The sequence below is a fragment of the Macadamia integrifolia genome, unplaced genomic scaffold (assembly GCF_013358625.1).
Source record: "Macadamia integrifolia cultivar HAES 741 unplaced genomic scaffold, SCU_Mint_v3 scaffold359, whole genome shotgun sequence".
Lineage (NCBI taxonomy): Eukaryota > Viridiplantae > Streptophyta > Magnoliopsida > Proteales > Proteaceae > Macadamia > Macadamia integrifolia.
In genome coordinates, this window is record NW_024869631.1 from 72710 (window position 1) to 81462 (window position 8753).

Below are 8753 nucleotides of genomic sequence, written 5' to 3' on the forward strand. Positions count from 1 at the left end.
GTTTCATATGGGCATGTAAAAGTGGTCTTATATTGGTCCTCTAAAGCTATTGGGATATGGTTATAGCCATAATTTCTATCAAGAAAACAATAATATTCATGTCCCGCTAACCTCTCTAACATCTGATTAATGAATGGCAATGGGAAGTGGTCCTTCCAGATTGTCACATTAAGTTTTCTATAGTCTATTTACACTCTCCACCCTGATTGGACACGAGTTGGAATTATTTTGTTATTGGTATTGGGAACTACAATAACACCAAACTTCTTGGGCACTACATGAACTGGGCTTACCCATTGGCTATCAAAAATAGGATAAATTATTTCATGATCCAGGCACTTTAGGATCTCCTTCTTAATGGCTTCCATCATCACTTGGTTAGCTTTTCTTTGGGGTTCTGTGGATGGTTTGGAATTCTCCATAAGATTTATGATGTTGCACAATAGAAAAGCTTATACCCTTGATATCAGCCATAGTCCAACCTAGGGCTTCCTTATTGTCTTTTAATATTTTAAGTAACTCCTCTTCCTTGCTAGAAGTCAAATTTGAAGAACTTATTATAGAAAGAGTCTGGTCAGGCCTTAGACAAGCATACCTCAAATTCGATGGCAACTCCTTAAGATCTAGCTTAGGGGGCTCAACTATGGAAGGTTTGGGAATGGAATTGGAAAGGGGTCCTAAGGGCTCCACAAGGGTGTGAAGACTTAGGACTTCAGAAAATAAAGTTTCACTATCATCATCCAACTCATCTGTACACTCTTGGAATTCTGAATCAAAATTAATATCAAAGTTAGTAATTAAATCATCAAAAAAATCCAAAAAATCCTTAAGCATATTGATCTCTTCTTACATATGTGGTTGCTTGCCTATCCTAAGCATGTTAAACTTAATAGTTTTGTTGCCAAAAGATAACCTTAGGAAGCCATTCCGGCAATTGATTAATGCATTACTGGTAGCCAAGAATGGTCTTCCTATATTGGGATCTCATCATTGGTTGAGAAGGGCTTGGTATTTAACACAATGAAATCAACCGAAAAAATAAATTCCCCCACTTTTAGTAAGACATACTCAACCATCCCTTTAGGAATCTTAACAGACCTATCTTCCAACTGAAGAGTAGTTCTAGTGATTTCAATTCTCTCAATCCTAGTTGCTTGTATACATGGTAAGGTAAAAGATTTACACTTGTGCCAAGGTTAAGTAAGGCATGCTCAATGTAGGTATTGCCTATGACCCAAGCTATAGTAGGGCTCCCTAGATCCTTATACTTGGCTGCTCTAGGCTGAGTAATTATGAAACTAATGTTACCCGCCAAGAATTCCTTTTTGGACACATTAGTGATACGTTTGTGAGTACATAAATCTTTCAAAACCTTTGCATAGGCGACGATCTGGGATATGACATCCAAAAGAGGGATGTTCACTTCTACCTTTTTGAAGACTTCTAAAATTTTATCTATGGAAGCAGTCTTCTTTTTGTTTACCAAGCGATTAGGAAATAGGACAGGAGGAACATAAGAATTGTTAGGGATTTTTCCTTTTTTAAAAGAATCATTAGGTTCATCAGACGAACCTGGAATAAGAGGCACACTTACGTCCTCAACAGAAGGAGTGTTAACAGGAGTAATGAATGAGAAAGATTTAGGAATACTCTATTGGTACTCTCTACCACTCTTAAGGGCATAAACAACATTACATTGGTTGGAGGGCCCTTGTTGGGTCTGACCTGGTACTATATTCAGTGGTACATTAGTTGGTGCTTGTGAATTAATAGGTTGATGATGCCTAGGGTCAGGCTCTAGTTGACTGGGTAAAGTTCCCTTCTCCCTCTCACGCATAATTGAGACAACTTGGGTGAGTTCTTTCGTAAGATTTTGATGGCTTGTCATGAGGAGGGCTATTTTTTTTTCAAGTCACTTATTCTACTTGCCTCTCCAGTGTTGGTAAACCTAGGGGGTTACTGATAAGATGATAGGAGAGGGGTCCTAGGAAAACTAGCCTGAGGTCCTACATTTGAGCTAGAAAAAGTATTTTGGGAAAAATATTATTGTGCAAAGGGAGGCGTTTGGGGTCCAGGTTGACCTTGATTATGAAAATTGGAAGGCCCTACTTGTTTGTCCTGATTTCAGGAGAAATTTGGGTGATTTCTCCATCCTGGATTGTAGGTGTTACTATATGGATTATTCCGGTATAAGGCATTAACACTACCATTAGAAGTGCCCCCAGAGGTGTTGGGGCATTCTTCTATGAGATGGCTCTCTAGGAACAATAGCCTCAATCCTCTTGATTAGGCTATCCAAATGGGCTTCCTTGGCTACTATCCCATCCATAAAATATCCTTTTCCTCCTATGGTTCTTTCACTCTCTTAGGTTGATTCTCACTCGCGGGTTTTGTCAGCTAAGTTAAGTAAGAATTTCCATACCTTTCCTTCATTTGTAAAGGATGTGAATCCTTCAAGGCACATAGACTCTATCATTTGTTTAGTTGGGTAATCAATACCCTCATAAATTATTTAATATAAATGCCATAAATCTATGCCATGGTGAGGGAATTCTTGGAGTAGATCCTTGAATCTCTCTATAAGTTTAGAAAATGACTCTCTAGGCTTTTGCCTAAATTGAAGGATATCATTTCTAAGCTTATTGGTCTTGTGAGTTAGGAAAAACTTCTTAAGGAAGACAACTATGAACTATTCCTATGAGGTTATGAAATTTGTGGGTAACTCATATAACCACTTCTTAGCTTTGTCTTTTAATGCAAAAGTGATGAACCTAAGCTTAACAGCATCCTCAAAAAGTTGTTGGATCTTAATTAGAGTACATACCTCTTCAAATTCCCTTAGAAATAGGTATGCATCCTTAGAGGTCAACCCATGGAAGTGGGGTAACATAGTGATATATTGAGATTTGGGCTCAAAATTATTGTCCTGAGCTTGTGGTAGAATTATGTAGGAAGGTTGGGCTATTCTAGCAGGGTAGAACTTATCTTTCAGAGATTTAGGTGGAGGGTTTTACTGTTGGTCTCCCATATTGAAGGGTTTTAAAGAGAGCAAACGTATAAGGTCACTACTTGTTGGATCTCTTTTTTCTAACTGATTCTTAGTATTATGTACTCACCTAACACTCATGATATAGAAAACTACCCACAACTAGAGTAAGATAAGAACAAAAGAATGGAAAGAAAAACTTTTTTTTTATTATTTTTTTTTTTTTGGCTTTTTGGGAGCTTACTGGCAGGGATCCAGGGTTACTCAGGTTAATTCCTGAGGTACTGCTATAGGTCAAAACCTGTCTCTATCATACTGTAAGGCTTGATGACTTCCACCGATACAACTATTATTGCAAGTTTTTCTTCTCAGGAATTCAATAAAAGAAAATAAAAACAAAACAAAGCAAACAAAAAACTTCGATTTACCAAAAGAAAGTGAAAAATAACATGGAACTGTCTCCCCAGCAACGGCGCCAAAAACTTATTAGGATTTAAAATGATTTACCAAGCGTATGGATCAGTGTAGCTATGGGTCGAACACAGGGAGAGCAGCCACTTTATTTTTAGCTTCTTTTAATAATGCAAAAGTGAACCGATTAATGGTTGTGATCTAATTCTAACTACCGTCCTAAACATATGTATCTAAAATAACGTCCTAACCATTCGTCATCTAAGAATTTAAACACGCAAGCCATGTAATTAAAATTAAATAAATAAATAACTGAGAATAAACAATCCATGCAATTAAAAAGCAATGAAGGAAAAAAAATACTGAAATAAAAATAAAGTAAAAGAAAGGGGATAAAGCTAGAGAGAGGCTCACAAGTAGGTTTCTCTACTTAGTCCAAGGGATGCATCATAATATGAGCTTCCCTACTTGACCAAAGAGTCGCTCTTACAAGGGTTACTCTACTTGGCTTTAAGGAAAGGGAGGCAATTAAAATAAAAACAATAAATGATGGTTTTATTGCTAGGAGGGGCAAAGCCAACACATACACTAGCTATGAACCTTGGGGGAAAGAGAAAGCAATAATGTAACGACTGAAATTAAAATCTTAAATTAAGAAAGAAAGGGTAGTCAGAAGAGGGAATGAGAGGGAGGAGAGAAGACTATTGAAGAAGCCTCCCTACCTGAATCAATGATTGAACTTGAAAACTTGGGTGATTTGAGATACTGCCAACCCTAAAAACCAAATCTGGAATGAACCAAATCTGAAATTTTTAGGTCTGGAGGTAACAAATCTTGAAAAAGAGATACTCCATGGCTCGTGATCTTGTCACCAAGATCTAAGCCTAGAACTAAAACTTAAAAGTTACAACTCAATTGCATAAATCATAAACATAAAAAGGCTAAATAAAAATAAAAAGAGTGCTTGCATTAATTGAAATGGAAAAAGCTATTATAAAAGTGATTAAAGCAAAAAGAAAGAAGAACTAAAACTAAAGAGAGTGAGTGAGGGAGAGAGAAAGCAACCTAAAAAAAAACTAGAAGAAGAATGAAGTGCCTCCTCCCCTTGTGTTGATTCTATTATATAGAGAATGGGGGAGGGAAGCTAATGATTTTAGCTTCTAAAAAAAAAGGATTTTTTTTTATCTTGTTGATGAGGTGGAGGAGAGAGAAGAGAGAAAGAGATAAAATGTGTGGAGAGAGGATCTCCCACAAATTTTCTTACCTTTTTTTTCCTATTTTTTCTCCCTTTTTCTATTTTTCTCTCTTCTTGCACAAGAAACGCCCCTTGGCTGATTTTTCTTGCTTGGATTTGGACTATATTCTATTTTAATGAAAAATTCCATCCATGCCCTTGTCTTTTCCTTTTTTTTTATATTTTTTCTCTTCAATTTGTGCACAACCCTCTTGGCTAACTTCTTTGCTTTAAGTGATGAGTAGGAGAGAGAAAATCTTTCAAAAAAAATCTCTAAAAAATAATAGCCAAGAGGTTCAAACTTTAGACCTCCTAATAGGGAAGGAATTTTGCACACCACAACTCACCAACTACGCTAGGTAGTTGTTGCTACCAAAAATGAATCTTCAATCACTTAAGGGTGTGGTCTATTGATCCTTGTTGGCATTTGAAATATTTCTTTTACCCCTGGGACAACTGCAAACGGGCTGGTTCTACATCTCGGTTCAGTTCTGATCCTTTTAGCCCAAAAAAATTAATCACTTGTACAGTTGACTAAACGAATGTATGTTTTTAATTGAACACATCTATCTTGCTCAGAATTTTATTCTCTTCGTAACCATGAAAGAAACAGGACCTTTTTATGTGTAAAATTGGAGATATAGCGCCTGATAGTCCTTAAGGTATTGAAAATATAAAATCTATAAAGAGAGAGTAAAACCCAAGGTAGCTCCATTCTAAATATGTAAAATACATGTTTTACTATCCTAGATTTCACACATAAATGTGCTCATCAATTACCTATGTGATCGTAGAATCATTTCATAGCTTTATGAACTTAAAGTACTACATCATGGATCCTGGATGGATTGTGGACATGTGTGCATGTCCATGTCACCAGCCTTCAGGTAAGCGATGGCAGAGTGTGACAATGAGTGATATCAAAGTGCGATACTCTGCCTTAAGTCATAAACTTATGAAATGCTAGGAATACTGGTGATTAGGCTATGAATAAAAACTTAAAGATAAATACATAACTCATAGTTCACACATAGGAAATGAGTTGAGTGTAGAAGCCTATAACACTGATAATTTCATCAATAATATTTTCAGCTTACATCTTAGGAAAAGGGAAATTTTAAGAAACACGAAAGGAAAGACAAATGTCAAAACACAACTCTTCATTGAGATAACAGTAAGGCTCTTACTTAAGGGCATTTTAGTCATATTAAATGACTGATTTTGAAGTCAATCTCAACTGGACCCTATGGATGAATAATTTTCTTAAAAACCCTATGTATCCTAGGAGAAGAACCGAGAAGTGACGGGAGCATGCAACAGAACACCATCGACAATCTATCATCATCTAGGACTCAAGGTAAGGGGATTTGTGTGACTTTTGTGAAATCTTTAAGTTATGATGCATATGTGGATGAGAATGTCATTTGCATATTATAAATATGGTCTTTAATTGAATGTATATGTTGCATAATGTTATGAGTTGTGAATGTGTGTGTGGGTGTGTTGTAGCGATTGGGGTGTAGGGTGGTCGAAGGTTGGTTCCAACATTACATGCCCATTGTGTGTGAGTATGGGGTACAGGGTGGCCCAAGGTTAGGTTCCAGCACTATATACCCACGGGGTGTGTGAGTTTGTTTGTGATGTGACACATACCATGATAGAATGTATTGGGTTACGATAACCACCCTAATGCTACAACCCTTGCCAATAGGGGTTTATGTATTGGATAATCCTATCGTCCAATGGTCCGAGGTTGGGGATGATTTCTAGTGACTGAGGTGGTGGGGATGCCAGCGTCGTGACAAACCCTCATGTGATATTGAATTCGATGGTGGATATGCCCTACATGAAATGTTGGATTCGATGTAGTAGTATTATGGGGATTATTAATAGGGGCTTACTGGGTATCGAAGTAGCCATGTAGGGACCGATATGCTCCTGACTTACAACTAGCTTGTATCCTTGGGGACTGATAGCGTGCATTCGTGACTGGGGATATCATCTATGTTGTTGTAGCACTGATACCCATTATGAACTTAGAATCTGTTGACTAGGTTTGTTTGTTAATAATTCAGATCATGTGTTGCATTCATATTGGTTTGGTCGGGCATTTATATTTGTTGTATTTCATGAATTGTTGTGAAGGCCTGTTTGTACCCCTCACTGGGCTTCGTGGAAGTTCACCCCCGTTGTTGCCCCCTTTTTAGATGTTGATTCAGGTAACCATATGGAGCCTGTGGCTAAGAAGCGGGCTCTCTGCAGAGGTGACATCTGCGATGAGGAGCTAGCTATGCACGAGGATGGATGCGTATGTGACGATTGTGCATTCAGAGCACGCTGAGGATAAGAGCATCATCTTCCATTTTTTATTCTTTTTGTACTTATCAGATGTAACCCTAGGGGCATAACTGTAATTTTGATTTCACTATGAAAACCTTCTTTTTAGTAAATATAGTAAATATCATTAGATATGAAATTACCTATGTGGTTGTAGAATCATTTTACAACTTTATGAACTTAAAGTATTGCATCATGGATCCTGGATGGATTGTAGACACGTGTTTGTGTCCATGTCACCATCATTCAGGTAAGTGGAGACAGTGTGTGATGGAACCTCATCAAGAATTCAGTGAATCCTTCTTCAGGTAGTTGTTGTAGAGTTTTTTTTATTCCCAATGCTTTCTGTCAACATCTGTAATGCATGTGGGCCTTCACAACAGATGCCCAATTTTGAGTTTGGGAGTAATCCAATTGGTCAGCCACCACAAAGATGCCCTAGATAAGGTTCACAAAAAGGCTTGACTCATTTGCTCTTCAATGAGTTGCTATGATTTGGCTATGCTAATGAAAACCTTCAAGTGGGCCTTAGAATCTCCCGACCCGTCAAACTTGTTAGTTTTCCATTTGAATCTCTCAGGGATTCTTACTCTTGAAAAGAAACCCATATCATTAAGGTATGGAATTTATCTCTCCAGACTCTGGTAGCTTCAGATGACATTCTCCAGCCATTCAACTTTTTCCCTCATTTTCCTCTCCCTTTCAGTCTTGGGAGGTTCAATCTAAAGATTGGCTACAAATTCCTCTTCCTCATCGTCTATTGAACCTTGGTGAAGCTTGAGTCATGGTAGATGCCTCTCAAGGAGTCACAAGTCTATTCTGCTCTTGCTCGCCCAAGGTGAGAACATAACTAGTTTGAAGCTGCCAAGTGGAGGAGTTGAGCCAAACCTTGTTTGATCTTTGTCATTTCTTCTTGTAACAAGTCGACACACTAATTTAGAAGTGCATTAGGCTCGTTAATATTGGTTGGGTTCATGCTTTTCAAATTTGCAGACAAAAGATTATGTACAATGTGAATGATATGCACAATAAAAATTAGTTCACACGACAATATGTCCTTAAACCTTAGCCTTGCCCCTCTTAGGTTATTGATGGCATGACCACACTATTTTTTTTTCCCTTTTTGATCTTTTTTTTTTTTTTAGATCTTTTTATTTTGTTGCAAATTTTCGCATTTTGACATTTTTTGTATTTATTTTTAATTTTTACTGTGACTTTGACACCTCTTTGATGACTTTTGAATAATTTTATGATTCTTTTTTTTATTATTATTATGATTTTTTAAAATCCATTTTTAGGATATTTTATTTTTGGGAAAAAGCCATTTTATTTTTCATTATTGATTTTTTTATTTTTAACTTTAATAATTTTTTATGATTATGAAAATTCTTCTTTTTAATGCTTTTATAATTCTCGAATGTTTATGACTTTTGAACTTTTATGATTTTTTTTATATCAATTTTTAATATTTTATGAGTTTTTTTATTATTATTATGATATTTGAATTTTTTTAAATCCTTTTTTTTTTTACTTTTCATGATATATTTTTTGTGATATTTGATTTTTTTTTCACGTTTTATTTTGAATTTTTTTTTTTTTTTTTTTTTTTTTTTTTTTTTTTTTTTTTTTTTTTTTTTTTTTTTTTTTTTTTTCTTTTAGTGATTTTGAAGTTTTAGAATTTTTATCATTCCTATGATTTTTGAAATTTTTGTAATACCTTAATATTTTTTACGATCTTTTGGAAATATTTTTTTTATAATTGAAAACCCTTTTTTAAAATAATTG

The 8753-nt window shown here is 35.8% G+C and overlaps 1 protein-coding gene and 1 non-coding gene across 2 annotated transcripts in view; both read left to right on the forward strand.

Moving 5' to 3' along the window:
• LOC122068224 (serine/threonine-protein kinase PBL27-like) overlaps positions 1 to 8753 on the forward strand; it is a 107085-nt gene that overhangs the window by 72674 nt on the left and 25658 nt on the right. The window lies entirely within an intron of this gene.
• Positions 2535 to 2641, forward strand: LOC122068226. Its single transcript, XR_006137010.1, has one exon. It is a non-coding gene; the product is annotated as a small nucleolar RNA R71 (small nucleolar RNA).